The 18,069-nt window shown below is 46.9% G+C and overlaps 1 protein-coding gene and 1 long non-coding RNA gene across 3 annotated transcripts in view; one reads left to right on the forward strand and one right to left on the reverse strand.

The window, feature by feature from the left end:
- Window positions 1–6,212, reverse strand: LOC133274760 (uncharacterized). The gene is made up of 3 exons (XR_009745239.1): window positions 4,917–6,212; window positions 4,495–4,648; window positions 1–199 (listed from the first exon to the last, which is right to left on the reverse strand). It is a non-coding gene; the product is annotated as an uncharacterized LOC133274760 (long non-coding RNA).
- Window positions 6,213–6,685: 473 nt separating this feature from the next.
- Window positions 6,686–18,069, forward strand: part of HRAS (HRas proto-oncogene, GTPase) — a 42,743-nt gene continuing 31,359 nt past the window's right edge. For both annotated transcript variants that reach the window (XM_061463201.1, XM_061463202.1), the window contains exon 1: window positions 6,686–7,110. The gene's annotated coding sequence lies outside the window, so the exon portion shown is untranslated. The remainder of the gene's footprint in view (window positions 7,111–18,069) is intronic.

An 18,069-nucleotide genomic window follows, 5' to 3' on the forward strand; every position in this document is an offset into this window, starting at 1 on the left:
TTGCAGATTTCTGCATTGCTAGACCTCCCACCCTATCTGACCCTTGCTGACCTACATTGGCATGCTCAGCAGAGAGTGGAAGAAGACACAGCACCTTATCAACCGTAGTCACTCTTGGTCAGGTGGGGGCATTTAATGAAAGAATCAGTGTCATTTCTAAGCAACTCAGGCTCTAGAGTCACCACCTGATCAGCCATAACTCCTGGGAAAAAGGAGGAAAGAACATGCATTGGGGACTTAAGCAAACACCCATAGGAATAAACGGGACACTTTCTGTAGAGGGCAGTATGCTTCATATCACACACTGAAACTAGCAGGCAATTGTAGAAAGCAACACTGCTCATAAATACTGTCTCAGAGTTGTAACCTGTATCTTATGTCTCCCACCACCCAGCAAAATCTGAAGTCCAAACATTCCACCATCCACTCAGGTGAGGCCTTCACATTACTTAGTATGCATATCATTAGTATAGAGAGATGCGATTGTTGTTCATTCCTATCCTGTCTCTACAAGGAGGATGACTCAGTGGAAATGACCAGTCTTTGAATTACATCATTTTTGTGTGTGTGTTTGGGTTGGTTTTTTTTAGTAGAAAAAAGGACTCAGCAGTTGTCTGTATTTTAAATTGTGGAGCGCAGGCCTTCTTCCACTTCCAAGCTCTGATTACAAAGTCTTTCCCTTCTTAGATTGCAGAGCATCTCATCTCCACAAGCTTCTATTTCCACTGCATAATTGATCAAATCCAACTGGTAGCAGAATTCATTTCAGTCAGCGGGAATCTTTGCTTTCTCTAGCTCTGGTAGAGCATGGGCCAGGTACCTGGCAAGGCACTGCCTCGTTTCCCTGCTTATTTTGAGGAAGAAATCCATGATGAGAAAGATTCTGTTCTCCATCAGACAACCCTCCAAGCCTGATGAGTTTGCTCTGCCCACTCAGAATCTTCTGCAATGTGTCTAATGTGCAATGTGTTTAAAGAAGCCTGAGCATTCTATTTAAATTCTATTTAGTAGAATTTAATCCAATCTGAATGCTGTTATTTTGCGGACTAAAAACAAAGTGGTCCCACTCCCTGGTTGGGTCATCTGAAACAAAGTGATGTTTTAGAGATAACACAGAGGAAGATTTTTTTTTTTCCCCCTTACTGATTGAGTGTTGATTAATTAATTCAGGGGCTTGTTTTGTTAGCTGATTACTGCACGAGATCTCTCCAGTTAGTGTCCATCTTAAAAAGCCTTTTGAAACTGGGAATGATGGGTCTTCTCTTTTCCTTTGTGTGGTCTCTCAGCTGGACTTCAGCTGCCGAATCTTAAGTATCTCTGAGAGTTCCAGGCCCTTGGGATAACGGTACATGCCTACAGAATTTCACAGCTGCAATGTCTCTTGTGGCTATGTCTCTCTTGGTGCGACTGGAAGTAAGGATTAGCCCACAGACTTTTCCCAGTCTCTAGGAGACTGTGTTAAATTATAGTGTTGGATAGTTTTATCATAGTTTCTTTGAGATTACTTTAGTTTATCTCATAATTTCTTTGTGCTGCAGAAGACTCAGTTTTCCCCCATAGTCTTTTTATAGTCAGTCACTCGCAGTATAACACTTCATTGTCAGGAGTACATTCCAGCCTTGAATCTCCACCTAGGTTTACCCGATACATTAAGAGCTTCTCTCAAAGGCTGCTTTCCAAATCATGCTGTTGTTGGGGTTTGTGATCCAGCAGTATTTCCTCTGCAGCCTCACCAGGAGGCTTAAGCGGATTGTCCATGAGACAATAATTTTACCTGTAAATTTAGCTAAGCCCCCAGACAGCTGGCCACTGTTTCTCAACTTGACACTACTGTATCAACAATGAAAACTGGGAGTGTTTCTAAAATAAAAAGGTTGAGCATACACCTCATTCCATCACACAGTTGGAGATGTGTTTCTTGTAGCTCACCTCAGTAGTCTAGAGACTAAGAAAATTCCAGTTTTTCAAGACTGTCCCACATAAGGCACCCTTTCCAGCTTGGGAGTAAAGCAAACATTTTGTGTATAACCTAGACCCACTCCAGCTTTACAAATAAGACTGTCTTAAGCACAGGGTATTTCCACTGGCTTCTGTGGCTACTTGCACATGTAACAGTTTTCAAAATTGTCCTTTTCTGAGCTAACAAAGCTCAGTTTTTATTTCTTCCCATAGTGATAATTATAAGGGTTTCCCCTTTCTGCCCGTAGCCAATTCCCTTTGCCATTTTTAAATTCACTCACTAACAGAAGTAACCTGCATAGCAGTAAGCCTGCCTTCTCAGAAGCATCCCTATAAAGAGAATGCATTTGAAGACTGCAAGCCTATTCAACCTTCTGTTCCAGGTAATTTCAGAATACTCCCATATATGCAGCTATTCCACTAAAAAAAAAAAAAAAAAAGAAAAAAAAAAGAAGCAAGGGAGGAGAACAGAGACTATCAGAGGATGGAAGCCAATTTGATTTCTGAAGAAATTCTTTCATCCCTTACTGGCATCTTCAAAGTTGCATCAGCTTGGTGTGGAAATGGATTTGGCCTTATACTTCTGAGAATCCAGCTTTGTTTCAATTCTTCTGAACACTTCCTTGTTTCCTTCTGACTATACTTCAGTTTTGATCCAAGTATCAGATAGGCCCACGAGGCAGCTGACTTGTACTGAATCTAACATAAACTTTTGCTGACAGGTTCTGCAACTTAGATGATGCATGGCCGACCAGTGAACAAAAATGATAAGGTCTCAGCTTCTTTGCTTGCTATAGCAACAAAGTACCTTGTGATGATAATTTTTTGTCTGTTTCATAAGCTGGTTGCCATGGCAAGTTACTTGTGTTACATTGTCAAATACTAAAAGGAAACAATTTGCATTCTCTAGAAAACCCAACATTTAAGAAGTCTGCTTGCTTTCTGCCATGACACTATGCATCCTGTAAGCTCAGGGAGGGATGAGCAAGAGAAACACCTCAGTATGGGAGAAATACTTGCAGGTTTCTTGAGTCTGGTGTATTTGCAGGAGGAATAAATTAAAGAATCATGAAGAACATGGTGCTGTGGAGAAAAAACCTCATGTGACCTCTCTCAGAGACAATGTTAAAGAGAACACAATGATACAGCCTTCCTTCCAAACACCTCCAGAAAGTTTCAGCTAAGCAGAAGAAGTATGCATCCAGGAAAATGGACTGGCTGAGTGCTTGTTTTGGTTTGTTTGTTACTTTTTGTGTTTTGTGTTTTTTGGGTTTTTTTTTAATTTGGTTTGGTTTGGGGTTTTGTTTTGTTTTGTTTGTTTGTTTGTTTTTGTGTTTTTTTTTTAAGGTGGAAGAAAGAACAGTGCAACTTGGCCATTGCCTGGGTGTTTCTATTAGAAATAACACTAAAAAAGATTAATACTTCAAAAACAGTAGGGATAGCCTTTATCTGTAGTCGATTATCAAGTTCTGGTGCTAACTAAGCTCTTGGCATAAGTTTGTATGTCACACACTGGAGAGCTAAGCCCATGCTTTGTCTATGACTTCCCTCTTGCAGAGGTTAAAGTGGGAACACCAACATGGAGTTATTTTTTGGGTCACAGCACCTACAAAAATCAGTGACATACCTTCCTAGAGTGAATTTAGAGTGTTGTTACAAAAAATCACAATGGTAAAAGCATGTCCATGAGTTACGGCCTCCCACCTGCAGGCTACATACAGTTTGGTCAATTTGGAGAAGACTATCAGGAAAAACTCAAGGCATGGAAATGACAGGACAGCTTTTCAAACCAGATGCAGATTATATTTTGGCAGTATTACTGCGGCAGTAAGGATCTTCTGAGATTTTCTCCATGTCCTTTGTAATGCTCTGCATGCCAGTGGGCCCAGTATTTGGCTAGCTTTCCTCTCCTGTCAAGCAAGGCTTGCAACAGTTAGTAGCACTGCAGAATTTCTAGAGCTCTGTGTATTTCTGTTTGCCTGCCTTGAGGTTTGGCATAGATCATAGGAGCTGCACTGATGCCTGATGGTAGCTGAAGGAGTTTGTTGGCAGTCCAGCTGGAGACACCATGGAATGAGATAGAAGAGTAGTTAGTCAGTAGATTGGGCCATCTTCTCCTGATGGCATTTGCACCGCTGTTGCTGTGACACTGCACGTCCCATGTTTAAAAGAGAGAGTTCCATCTTCCAGAGGCCTTAGACAGGCTAGACATTTTCCTAGAATTAAATTCAAGTTTAGAGAAAGGAAGAATCTATCCAGGCAGAATAGTTTTGTCTGTTTGTTTGTTTGGTTTTGTTTGTTTGTTTAGTTTTGTTTTGTTTTTACAAATAGAATGGGCCATAACCTCAGCAAATTCAAATCTGCACAGCTTTGTCAAAAGCAAGGAGCTATGCTGCTTTTCAACAACTGAGTATCTTCTATATTTTGTTTTTTTAATCTGAAAATAGAATGGGGAGAAGACATCTTTGAGCTATATCACTCTCTCTGTCCTTGTAAGTCTGTGTCATCACCTATATATGATTGTGTGGTCATGACTCACCAATACGTGATTATGCCTCTGTCTTCCAGCAGTCTGCAAACAAGTAGTCCTCAGGTATGTTATATCCTGATGTGATCTGGCACTGAAGAATGAGCAAGAAAGAGGCAGTTTCAGCCGCATCTTCTTGTGTTTCTTGGTTCTTGTATGACACTGAGAAGCCCAAGAAGCATGAAACTGAGGTTCACCCATAGCTGTGTCTATTACACTACATATACATTCTTGCTTCCTGATAAGTTCTTAGGGTCACCTGTGTACTGAAAAATATAAGCCCGCTTTCAAGGTGCTTCAAAAGGCAGGATTTCTGCATGCTCCAGTACCCTGCCTGCCTGCCAGAAACAGCTAAAACAAGACAAGACAGGTAGCACAGAGAGGTGGTGCGCTGTGCATACGTGTGTCTGCCTGTGAAGAAACCCATCACCTTTGTGCGTGCTAATGTTCCTGCTGTTGGCTTGGTCAGGAGAGATGCTGTGTTTCTGTGAGCTGTGGTTCTTGCATCTGTGGAGAACTGAGAGGCTGTTCAGAATCAGGAGGGACTGTTAGAAGCACGCAAGGGTTTTGAGGTAGGTTAAAGCTTCAGCCTTTTTGTTTGGACCTGCCTGTTTGCATGCTGCCTTTCAGAAAGTGCTCTGGCAGGTTTGTTTGTGCTGGTGCAACAAGTCTATAAGACCTGAAAAAACCTGCACAGCTCTCTCTTTAGAACTCGCCTAATCTACACTCGCTACCAGCTCTGCAGTGCATGAGCTTTCTTTTTATTATGTGTCAAGCGTGGTATCTAGAACAATGGTTTCTAGATCCATTTTCAGATTACTGCTTTTCTAACATAAACAATAAATTGTGGTGGTGTGCTTGAAACATATGTCAGAGTGAACAGTGCTTTTCCAGTACCACAAATGCATACTTTATTTGGCGCCATTCTGCATTCAAAGCTTGATCATTGCATACTCCTGGCTAACAAGGTGACTACGCAATCCACTGTCCACTTTTCAAAGTAACAGGGGAATCATGGAGCCTAATGGTAGAAAACATCGGGTAACATAAGCGTACTGTGACAGGACTGAAAGTACCCTGATGACAGACCCGAATTAGTGGAATGAAGCTTAAGCCCATCGAGGTTTACTAGCTCTGACTTAGCGGTGCTCCTTGTGGGATCCAAATACAACCAGACAAGTCCCTCTTGCCACACTTGGACCTTTGCCTGTAATTGGAGCAATGCTGTTCACAAGATGCATAGCTCTGCTGCTAAGCTTAATTGGACCCCAGCTGTCTTACACAGAGACAATTCAGGCGTCTTTCTTTTTGTGGCCTAAATCACTCCTGGATAATCTGGAGTCATCTGTTTTCCTAGGCCTTTCCAGAGGCCAGCTGAAAGCATCCTGTGAGCTGGGTTTACCCTAAAGGTTATCAGGGCCTGTGACTGGTAACACTGCGTTTCAGCAGCCTCTCGTATTCTTCCCCCAAAACATGCTGTATGCCAGGCCTCCGAGGGAGCCGAGAACGGCAGCTCACCTCAGGGCAGCACCTCCAGCGTGCGGCGCGGGGCCTTGCCTGTAGGGCGACGGCAGGGCGGATGCTCTGCCTGCCGCGGTAGCTGGAGGGCCGTGCGCTTTCGACGGCAGCAGCCCTGTTCCGCGGGTGGCAGGGGCAGACGAGCGGCGGCTCGCAGGCCCCAGGACAAACGGGCCGTTGAGGTGATCTCCCGGGCCACGCGCCGTGCCTGGGCAGCCTCTGCTGCCCGCCCGCTGGCTACCGGGAAAGCCCCGGCAGCTGTCGGTACCCCCAAGGGCAGACCACCCCTGCCGCCATGGAAAGGGCGGGCTGAGGGGCCTGGGTGGGCAGCAGCCGCCAGGCCTTCCTCTCACCCCGAGAGCGGGGAGCTGAAGAGAGGCCATGGCGGGGCGGGAAGCACAGACACGGCCCCAAAGCCGCACAACGAGAACGCCGCGGCTCCCAAGAGAAGGGGCCCGGAGCGGCGGTCACACGCCCGTGCGAGGCGGCGACCCGCCGCCCTCCCCCTTCACAGCCACCCACCGCCGCCTCAGGGACCGCCCCGCGGCCAGGCCGCGGCGGGCGGGCTGTGGCGCCTGATTGACAGCTCCGCGGCCCACCCGGAGGGCGGTGGCGGCGGGGGCCGCCTATCAAGGGCGGTGGGCGACCGTTGAGCGGCGGGTAGGCGGGGTGTGTGTCCTGGGTGTGTGCTGCGGCCGCCGGCGGGGCGCGCTCCCGCTCCGCTGCGCTCCCCACGCACGCACATTGTCCGGGCGCGGCGGCGGCGGCGGCACAGCGCCCCGGCGCCCCGTGCCAATGCGGGGCGGGCGCGGCACACCGGGGGAGCCTCCGCCACCGCGGTGGAAACTTCACCTCGCCGCCGGGCCGACTCGCGGCTGAAGCCCCCGGCGGGGCCGGGCCGGGCTGGGCTGGGCGAGGAGGAGAGGAGAGGAGCGGATCGGCGGGAGGAGGGCGGGGGTAAGGAGGTGAGCCCGGCTGGGGAGCACCTCGTCTTGTTTGATTTTCCTCCGTTGGAAGAAAAAAATAAACAATATTATTGCTGTGCTTTAAACTTCCGCGCCCCGCTCTACAGGACGCGCATCCCGCCTGGCGGGGTGGACGAGCCGGTGAGTGACCGCTGGGAACGGGGCTGGAGCTGGAGCTGGGGGAAGGGGGTGGGACGCGCCGTCGGAGGGGCAGCACCCACCGGCTTGGCCGGGACGGGCCGGCAGCGCCGCAGCCACCTGTTACCGGGGCTGCTGCACTCTCTGGGAAGCCTGAACCCCCGCCGTGCCGGGGATGGCCCCCGCCGTTCCCCAGGGAGGTGGCGGCGCGGCCCGCGGTTGTTTGGGGGCGGTGACGCAGACCCACCTGCTCGCCCGCCCGCGCCATGACTCTGCTGCCTGGGCGCTGTCCGCGCCGACCCCAGCCCTGGGCCGGCCGCCGAGACACAGCCTCTACGTCCCCTTTGCCCTGCGTCCTCTCTGCCCTCCATCCCCTGCCCTCCTCTTCCTGCACCCCCTTTGTACTCTTCCTGCCCTCTCCCCGATCCCAAAGCTCGGCCCTCTTTCCTTCTCCCCCTTACTCTCCTGCTCCCCCACATCCCTAAGCTACATCTCTCTCTGCCCCATCTCCCTCCTCTTCCTTGCACTCCCAGTTTGCAGCTCCCTGCAGCTGCCTTCCGTCATTCTCTTGCATCCCTCTTGCCAGCCCTGTGATGCTCCCAAAGGAGAGCATTAGACCCCCCAACCTTTGCCAAAGCAAGTGCTGGCTCCCCCAAGTCAGAGCAGCATCAGGGGAGACCTCCCTCAGGGGAGACCAGCTTCATGTCAGTGCCAGCCATCAGCAGGCCAGGGGTGAGGCATGGAGGGGGCATGCAGGTGCCAAGAAGCACAGGTACATGCATCTGTGAGCAAGGTCCCCTAATTTCTGCATGTGTGCATCTCTGCGGAGCTGGTGACACCTCCCTTCCTCCCAGGGATGCTTGCTGCCTGAGCTCTGCAGTGTGCAGAGGCTGCTTGCCTGTGCAAGGGTGTCACAGAGGCCAGGGGTTCAACACCTTCACCCCAGGTTGGGGTGGGTGAATCCGATGGCTCACTTGGCTCATACGGGTCGTGGTTGGGGATGCATTTTAATTGCCTCAAGCAGTGAAGCATGCCTGGAGACAAAAGAGCTGATGAGAAATTGGAGAGGACTGGTGAACTCTGGAGTGGCTGGAGAAGTGCTTAGGACAGCTGGAAACAGGATGGTACAGCAGGAATGGCTTGACCCAAGTCAATCCTTGACACTAGTGAAGCCATTGACTATTTCAATTACCTTAGTCATGTCTCTTTAGCCTGTGCTGTGCAAAGTTGCTCCTGGGGAGGTCTTTGAGATGCAGAAGGGGTACAAACTCCTGGTGAGGCTTTGCTGCAGTGTACCCCAGTCTGGTTGGCATGGGTAGGTTGTGTGGGTTGGAGCAGGAACTGATTTTGAACGGAGAAAAGCACAAGAGGCTTTGTGTGGGTTCGATTAAAGAGTTGGTAGAGAGCTGTATGGTGGATATTGGTTTCTTCTGGTCAGGACTGTGTTTATGTATTTATCCTTGTAGAGCTCCAAAGTATTTTGGTGATTTGTGTGATCTTCCCAAGTTTGTAACACAGCCATGACTTTGAATCCATGTGTCTAGTCCTTTCCTGCTCATCAAAGGTTTTCCCTGTGCGATTAATAACATGCCAACTGCTTCATTTCAGCACCGGGAAGGCTGATGCTGATTGATTTCTCTGTTCAGTCTCTTTGGTCGGTCTGGAAGCTGATGGGTGTTATCACTGCAGAAGTCTGCTTTGGAGTGGCAGCTGTCAGCATGTCCTTTTTTTTGTCTCAGTGAGCCTCTTCTTTTAATTAAAAAGAGGTGAAGTATGTATGCTGATACCCTCTGTGTTTACATAAAAATGATCTTGTAATTAGCAATAATTATCTCAGTTTGGGTTATCACTGTAATACTTAAACCAGACTTATGGCCTGAGGGACACTTTTCTGGTCCAAAGGTGTTACCCTTGGTGTGGTTCTCTCCAGTGGTGAGTTTGGTTCTTGGCTGCCATCAGTGGTGAAGGTGGATCAGCAGTGGCAGTAACCTCAGTTTTTTCTGACATCAGCCTGGAAAGTAATGGCCACAGTTTCCTCATCGGATCTGGCGCTGCTTCATGGGGCTCCCTGGCAGACCTGCTGCCAGGTGTGTGGAGATGGCCTACCTTGGTTGCTTTCACCCTATGGTCTGAGGACTCAAGAGGGCTCCTTTATTGGGCCAGAGAGGGGGGAAAAAAACAGGCTGAAGATCTGCCAATTGACCTTTTCCCTCCCGTAGTTTCCCATAGGAAAAGGCTGCTGGTACTTCGGAAAGCTTTTCCCTTTGATGGTAGAGGTGCTGAGGCATCCTTGTCCACATGGCCATCTTTCACCTAACTTTCCTTTAAGATGAGCAAAGCTAAGCTCGAAAAGCGTAAGCATTTGTTTACAGGCTGGAAATGGCATCTACTGCCTCCCCTCCTGCTGCTGGTACACCCTGGATTTACCTTCCTGCTAGGCTGCCCTGGGAGCTCCCCAGGTTTTCTTAGGGGGGAAAAAACCTTTATGGAGTGGAAAAGTTGAATATGGGGGAAATAATAAATTAAAACCCAACGCAAAAAAGTACTGCCTGCAGAGAGGGGTTCCTTGTGGGAGGGTTATGAAGGGAAGCGGTAGAAACATCTTGTCTCTTGTCTTTTGATATGTGTTATGATGCTGTACTTGGTATAGACAAAGCAAAATGATTGTGCTTCAGCACTCTTTGTTTAATTGTAATTTATTATCAGCTTACTATTTCAACATTTTTGAAGTGTAAACTTAAAAGCAGAGCTTATTAAGCAGCAGATGAAAATGTTGAATGTGTTTGAATTTTACCTGTATTACTCTAATAATATATTTATGACATTATATTTGATCAGATCTATAGCTGGTTGAAGACCACAAAAGAGTATTAATCAAATAAATTATTTGACAAATATGGATAAGATTAAACAGGTGGTCTGTTTGCCAACTGCTGTTCAACTGCTCTGCCATAACACATTCCTCTTTCTCTTACCTTTCCCTTCCAGCATCCATTTCATTTTTTCATGGTTTATCTTTTCCTGACTGTCCTCAGTATCTGTTTAAATTCGTTTTTCCTTCCCTTGTATTATCCTTTCTCTTTTGTGTCATGGTTTTCCTTTCATTCTTTTTCTGCCTCTTTCTTCAACCTATTTTCTGTGCTTTTTGAGTCTAAAATTTTCCTCTTTTTCTCCACCTTTTTGGTAGAGATTTTTATTGAACACTTCACAGCCAGCTCAACTAAACCTGGTATGTGTTTAAACCAGTAAAAACTTAAAACTAAACCCAAACTGCACGCGAGTATGAAGATGTTTGCTCAGTGGTGATGCTTCTCTGACTCCCCTCAGGTTTTCTGGCTGTTGCAGGAAGGGTGTTACTGCAATTCTGGAGTTTTTTCCCAGCTCTCATTTTCGCTTGTGCTCTCCGTATGTCTTTTTTTAAAAGCAAATTTGACTGTATCCTAAGAAAATTACTGGGATCAAATGGCAGACCTTGTATTGTTCATTGGTTGTGTATCTGTGTGCAACCTGCTTCCATCTGCTGCCTGACCAAGCCCAGCCTCCCTGCTGGGCAGTTCTGCTTTCCTCCTGGCATCATGCTTCCTTCCTTCCCCCTGGGGTTACATCCAGGAGGTATCTATCTTTCAGTAGGGCAAAAAAATTGAGTGCTCTGAAGGTTTTCTGGCTCACCTGTTACTTTCAGAGTCTGTGTGAATGTCAGGTTGATGAGGGTAGGTAGCAAGAGGTGAGTGGGTTATCATGCATGACTGAGCAGTCACAATACTCAACTTAGATCTAGTATTCAAAGATTAAAGTATCAAAAATTAGAGTGCTGTTATGGAGAAAACTTGGTTTTTTATCCCTCGATAAAATCAAGGGAGGGTATTCCCAAAAACAAGGAAAGGAGTAGAAAACTTTGTATTTTAGGGTAGGAAGTTGCTATGCATCAGCAATAAAGCTCAGGCAGTCCAGAGGAGTGTGATGGGAGTTCTCAGAGTGCATGATTTGCCTCCATTGATGGTTGCAGTGATGTTGCTGCAATGAATGAGCTAAGCTGTGTATGTCGTAGCTATCTGCTTTAAGTGCTGGGAATTATGTGATGATGTCCTCTTGTACCCATAAGGAAAGGTCTCTGCTGTACTGAAGTTAACAGTTACAGTGCTCCTCTGTCTTGTGAAATGTTTTGGATAATGCTCGGGCACACTGACACAGCAAGCAATCCAGGCGGCATGTTGTTGTGAAGCAAAATTGATTGGGAAGGATGAGGCCAAGAGGAATATTCTTTTGCAGTTAATTACTGCAGGGAGAGAGGGAAGCTGTTTGGCTTATACTTGCAGATATCCAGAGGAAAATGCTTCAAGATGATCTGGTTTATTGTGTGTGTTGCCACCTATTTCTTGGCCTGTCTAAAACATGAAACCAGCATTGTTTTATGACCTATTCAAGAAAAACAAAACTTGGTTATCAACTTCTCAGTGCTGGAATATGTTTTTACAGCTTGCTGTGTCTCATGCAAAATGGCCTGAATGCCTACAGAGGGAATAGTTTTTCTGTGCTATCTTAATGTGCAGCCTGCCAGTAGTACCCATCTGACAGCAGCGTGAACAGCTCACCGCTGTGCTGAAAGGTGACTTTGTGGTTAAAGTGCAGGAGCGTGAACTCAGGAGTCCTGACCGCATCTTTGGTCTTGGCTGAACTGGTTGCTTTATCTCACTGGGCTCTCCTCTTCTGCTGACACTGATCCAGCCTATCTGCTAAAAAGGGTAGCACGTCCTGGGTGAGGGGGACTCTGATAATGCAAAACCAGCAGCAGCCAAGGTACTTTCATAATGTAGTGCTGTGGGCCCAATTATACGTGGATTTCTTCTTTTGCATAACTAAACCCATTACAGATCAGACTGCTCATATATAAGTTAAGTTCAAGAGCTGGTGGAGCTGAGTTTAGATGCGCATGTGTGGGAGCAGTAACTTGACAAATACAAAAAAAGAGACTTTGTTGTACTGTCTCTGGGAAGATGCCTGTACATATTCTGCTTCTTTAGCATCCTTTAGAGAACAGCAGATGTAAGGGAGAAGCTGTGGCCTGTGAAATGAAGAGGATGTCATCCTCTTAGTGGGAGAAGAGTGAGATCTAAAAAGCTGGGAAGTGGAAGTCAAATGAGAGATGCTGGTTGTCCTCAGTGGAGTCTGCTTTGGGGTGCCCTGTCCTCACTGGGTAAGGTTCTGCAGGAAGAGATGCGAGCAGATCAGTGGAAAAAGGCATTGTGGAGGCTGCTGTTGTGCAAAGTGGAGCACTGGCTATCCTGCCAGTCCAGGCTGAACTGGAGCATGGCCGGCTGGCAGTGGGAGTGCACAGGATCTGAGAAAAGCAGACTGGTGAAAAACCTTCAAAAGAGAGTTTGGCTGGCAAGTGCTTGTACCCAGGCAAGTTGGGATCCTGTTTAGAGGCTTGCTGAGAAGTGAGCTCTGTTCATCAAGCCATTTGTTGGGGTAACAGGTTGCCGTCGTGTAGGCTTGCTCCAGTATCACTGTTGAGTCTGCTTTGGCACTCCATGCTGTCTTCAGCAGTTCTGTGGCTTGCATCCAGCTCTCTTCAGCCTGCTCCTGTGTTTAAAATAAACTTTAATGTATGAAACTGAGTCTGCAAATGATGCATTTTGTACCTTGTCCTACCCCAGCTAGGCACTGAGTGGTTCTCCTAGTGTCGCAGTAGCTCCTGCATTTCTGTAGTGACCGTATTATCCATGCTCCTTCCGTGCAACTGGCTTTGCTGATGACATGGGGAACTTAGTTGATGAGATGTTGGGGAGCTAGAATTCATCCTCCAGAGACAGGAGACAGCTGGGTTTGAGAAACCAGGCTTTGGTTTGTATGATAAATAGGTAAAACATGAAGAAAAGTGTGATAAGTAAATAAAACATCACTTAGAGGTAAATATGGGACAGATGCTGGGTTGTATGTGTGCTGATCCCTTAACTTTTCCATTGTCTTCCCCTGGGTCTGTCTATTGGTGCAGTGGCTTATTTTGGGTCCAGCTGTATTAATCTCCTGCTGTGGACAGCATGACTCTCTCCTCTATAGCATGCAGACCTAGCAAACGTTGGTGAAAGCAGGACGTACGTTCTGCCTGTGTGCGCATGTGCGCACGCATGCCCTTTGCCTCCCTGGCTTGTGTGCAGAGGCTGAATATATAACCTTATAGTGTAACCTTGGTCATGCAAGGTTTCTCCCAGTCTTGTTTCCCCTGGCCTTTTCCTGATTTGCATGATATTGTACAAGGCCAGGCAGCTTTTTCTGGAGGGCTTGTCCCACTTTCCACTCAAGCAGCTTTGGGCAAGTGGTCTGCTCCCTGACCTGCTTCGACAAGCATGTGCTGCCTTCTTGCTATGCTGATATGGGAGGGAGTATGAGGGTAAGTGCTGTGGAGCTAGGCTGGAGAGGACATTGCTGTGCCGGTTGGTGGTGTGACCTCACATGTGGCAATCAGTGTAGCTGCTGATGGATGAGGAAATACACTTAAATCCCTGCTCTGCTTTCCGCCTCATCATTCTGCTGGGGGATGCAGTGGCTGTGACTTGTACTCAAGTCAGATCTGCTCTTTCTACTTCTGCGAGTACAAATATGTCTTCCATCCTGCTATACTCATTTGCAGCTGACAACTCTGTGGCTATTCTGGTAGTCCCCATGAATTTTGAAACATCAAGGTATTCATTGTCAAAACGCACACACAGGAAAGAAGCGACCACCTTGGCCATGGTGAAGGTGGGAAACAGAGGCACAAGAGAGTCAGACCTAGATCTGATAAAATGCTTCAGCTCCTGCTTTTCCACAGAAGCAAGGAGGCTGTGTGCTGGTGTGGCTCATAGGCACAGGGGCATGTGTAGGGTCTCACTGGATCTGCAGAGCAGGGAGGTGGGTGGATGGAAATCTCATGGCTGATCCCTGTACGAGATGCATCTGGTACAGTTGGTACAATTGTACCATAGTTCCTTATGCAGAAGGGATGAAAGCCACAATATTCACTCCAGAAAGCCACCACAGAAGCAACATCAGGTCATACTTCTGAGAGTGGCTTGCAAAGTCAACACAGACATGTCATCCAGTACTAGATCAGTCTTTGTTCTGATCCCTGCAGTGGCTAAAGAAGTCGGGCACCTAATCAGAGATGTTTTCAAGTGTGGAAAGCATCATCTTCTAAAAATACTGTCCCCTTTTGTATGTCAGGTGGTCATTCAGAGACTGAAGTCATTCCACAAACTAGCAATGTTGACCAAGACTCAAGGAAACCAAGAAGACAGAGCTGTAGACTGTGCAGGGAGGTAGGGCTGTGTAGAGTGCAGCCTGGGTTTGGTGTGCAGATGGTGGTCTGCATGGATTTATTGAGCACACACACTGATAGAGACAGTCACAGCCAGTTGATGTTGGACTGGGAGGCCCACCAGCTGGCTGCTTTGTAAATGTTGCCATTTGCCCTGTTGACCATTTTGACTTGTGGTAGGTGGCTGAGGATAGAGGGTGCTTTGGAGCGCACACAGATTTTATAAATCACTGTCAGTGGTTATTTAGAGCTGCAGCAAAGTGCTTTTTGTGAGCATGCTTAACTTTGGCCTCCAAAAGATTGGTTTGCTAGCACCCCCACCACAAACCACAGAATCTCAGGGCTGATCCTAGGCAGAGTGTAGCTCTAAGTCCACTTCAGTCCTCCTGCCATGGGGCTATAGACTGTATCAGCGGTCTTTCAGTGTTAGTCTAATAAGGTAATGTCTTAGTGGGGTGAGAGCAGTTCTCTCCCTGTTCTGTGGCAGGCACAAGGAGAATAGAGATAGAAGAAAAATGGTCTTACTTAGCTGATTGCAGCAGCTACTGTCATGGTTTTCTTCTTGAGATCATTTCCTATCTGCCAGGCCAGGCAAGAATTTGGGCAATTGTCCTGCAAGGGGGAAAGCTAGGACTTTCAGACCCTGAATAACATTTGTTAAATAATTAGTCATCTGATCGCCACAACTACTGCACCTGATTATCAGCTGCCAGACAAGATGTCCTCTGCTCCACATTTCTTCCACAATGAACACATTAATCTGTACGAGTAAGAGAGAATGCTTCCTCCACATCAGTTTACACCTTTGTTCTTCTGCGGGGTATGTCTCAAGTAGCCACCCTCTTCCAACTTAGAAAGTGTTCAGATCCATCTGATCCTCATATCTGCTAGGAAGTGAGAAACTGCACTCCAAGTGCCAAGTTCTGTCTGTGGAAGGTGAGTTAGTCCATGAGTTTCTCATTCTTCTTGCTCCTTCCCATAATTTTGCTGCTAGATATTATCACTCTTACCACTCACGGGTAACGTGTCCTTTTCCCAGGTATCTGCCTATAGGCAGGGCAGGGAAAGGAGAGGAGTTATGACCTCTTGTTTTATGGCTGGATTGATGACGAATGGAAATCCATGTTAATAGAAGGAGCCTGGAGAAGAGTTGAGAACAGAAATTGCTGTCCTAGTCTGATGCTTTGACAGCAAGATCGGTTTTCCCCCTCCTTTGGTAAGCGATAAGTGTCAGAAGATTCAGCACCCAAGTATTGATGCGTTGTTAATCTGATTTTCTGATGAGGGAAATGCTTTCTCATCACAGCAAACCCTAAGAAGGTGGGATTTTGTTTTCTTTTATAATTTCAAGCAGGGTTGTCTTGTCTACTGTTTTAATATTTTGGTTATCCAGTCTTAAAAGTAATGTGGGTGGAGGGCTGGAATAGCAGTCCTTTCCGTGTAAGTCTTCTAGGTTGTAAGTGGGGCTTGTATCTGTAGAAGTGGATGTATGTCCCATGGTAAAGTGAGTGCTTTAGCTTGTTGTGGGTTGGAAAAACAGTAAGAAAATTTTGGCAATTGAAAAGAGGTGTTGTACCCCTCTGGATGAGGTTTGATTTAAATACCAGAGGGCTCTATCATCTTAATTTGTGTTGGTGGCAGGTGATTTCAAAGTGAGCCATCTCCCTTCTGGTCACCTGAACCTTGGCACGTTTTGGGGAAAGATCAAAACCCCAAGATGCAGTTACTTGAGCAGGTCTTTAATGATAAAAAAAAACTTCTGGGGGAGGGGGAAGGAAGAGAAAAAAGGTAGATTTCTTCAAGAAGCAAAAAACCCCCAACACTTTTTCTCAAAGCAGTTTCCAAGGCACCTAATCTAATCTTTCCAAAACAGTTCTCTGGCAGCCAGGGCTCACATATTTTAGCAAAGCAATGTAGAGAGGAATGTATCGTGACAGTTTAATCTGTTGCTGAAATGCAGTCACCTCTGGGGTAATTCAGAGCAGTCATGGAGGGGATGATAAACCTGTTCAGGATGGGAGGTTGCTCAGGTGAAACTGTCAATGGAGGATGCCCATGCAGAGGTATAATTCCTGGAATTTAGCTTCACTGTCTTCCTCCTTTGTCTTTAATGGAGCTGTAGCCTGTTCACATCTTCTGATCAGGGCAGTTGTTGTGTCCTTGCTATGGCAGCAAGGGAGGTTTTGGTGATGATTCTCCCAGGCAGGTTGTAGGGAAGACTCTCTGGTAATGGCCAGCTTTAGTGATGAAATGATGCAGGAGAAAAAGTAGAGGATTACAGCATGTAAGGTACAGGTCCGTGTGCATTCTAGTCCCTGGCTGGAAACTTCTGAAAGTCCAGGGCAGCTAGCTGGGTATTGTAGTCACCAGTCCATGGGTAACAGCAAACTGAGCTGTGTAAAGCTGGCCTGCAATTTCTACAATTTTTAAAGAGGAAAACAAGGCATTTCACTGAGAGGGTGGTCAGGAATTGGAACAGGCTGCCCAGGGAAGCAGTGCAATACCCTTGCTGGAAGCGTTCAAAAACCATGTAGATTAGGCCCTTAGTGACATGGTTTAGTGGTGGACTTGGTAGTCCATTGTAAAGTTTGAACTTGATGATCTTAAAGATTTTTTTCCAGCCTACCTGATTCTATGATAATTGCAGAATGCTTTTGAGAAGGCAAAGGAAAGCCTGTGTGAGTTTCAGAGGAAGATGTATTTTGAAAAGAAAGAGGTGTGTAGTTGCTGCTGTAGCCCTATTTAGGGTTCTCAAGAAGAGCGTTGCCTGAAGTGTGCTCCTCACGGAGAGGTGGGAAGCTGAGTGCCTAGCAGAGGGCTGGGCTTTTTCAGAGCATGCTGCTAAGTGTGTGGGTTTTGGCAAGCCCGGCAGTTGCACTGCAACAGAGTTATGAGGTCTTGTTCAAATCCTGCTTAAGTTGGTTGAACTGTGTTGACTGCAGTGACCATGGGCTGGGAGACAGTACAGCATCTCTCGGGTCAGTTCAGGTTTTCATCTCCTTTATTTTAAAGTCTGCATCTACAATGAGTTTATTCAATTCACAGTTTAGAGCAATCTCAGAATAAATCCCAGGGGAGGAGCGAAAGGAAAAACAACAAAAACAAACCCACTCCAAACAAACAAGCCACCACCAACAAAACATACCAAAATAACCAAACAAGTTGTGCTATGGAGCTGGGATGTGACTGACAGCTGATGCACGGAGGTGGACAACCATCAGTCACACTTTCTCAACACGGCTCTGCGGGGGCAGTGGGAGCAAGTGTCTGTTAGGATTAGGATGCAAAGAGGTAACATTTAAAATCTGAGGCAGAAGCCTTCAAACTCGGTGACAACTGTATTGTGGGATGGAAGAAAAAACCCTGCCACCAGTAAGTCACCCTTTCAGGAGGTAATCCGAACTTCTTGTTTTCTTCTGAACCCTTCAGCTCAGTCCCACTGTGGGCAAATGTCATGCAGTCTCTTCCATGCTTGCTTCTCTCCCCTCCCCCTTGCCGTTTGATTTGAGGGCCCTGTGTAAGTTATTGCTCATTCATCCTATTGCCACAGAAGTTACCCTGCTTGCAGTCCCTGTGTGAGCTTAATTTTCTTGTTTTCTGTAGCACAAGGTCTTCACAAATCTTAGAGTAGCTCCTCAATCTCTTACCTGGCCTAGAAGCACAAC

The sequence above is a fragment of the Pezoporus flaviventris genome, unplaced genomic scaffold (assembly GCF_033815535.1).
Source record: "Pezoporus flaviventris isolate CSIRO_AGI_PZ_B2104156 unplaced genomic scaffold, CSIRO_AGI_Pfla_v1 ptg000036l, whole genome shotgun sequence".
Classification (NCBI taxonomy): Eukaryota; Metazoa; Chordata; class Aves; order Psittaciformes; family Psittacidae; genus Pezoporus; species Pezoporus flaviventris.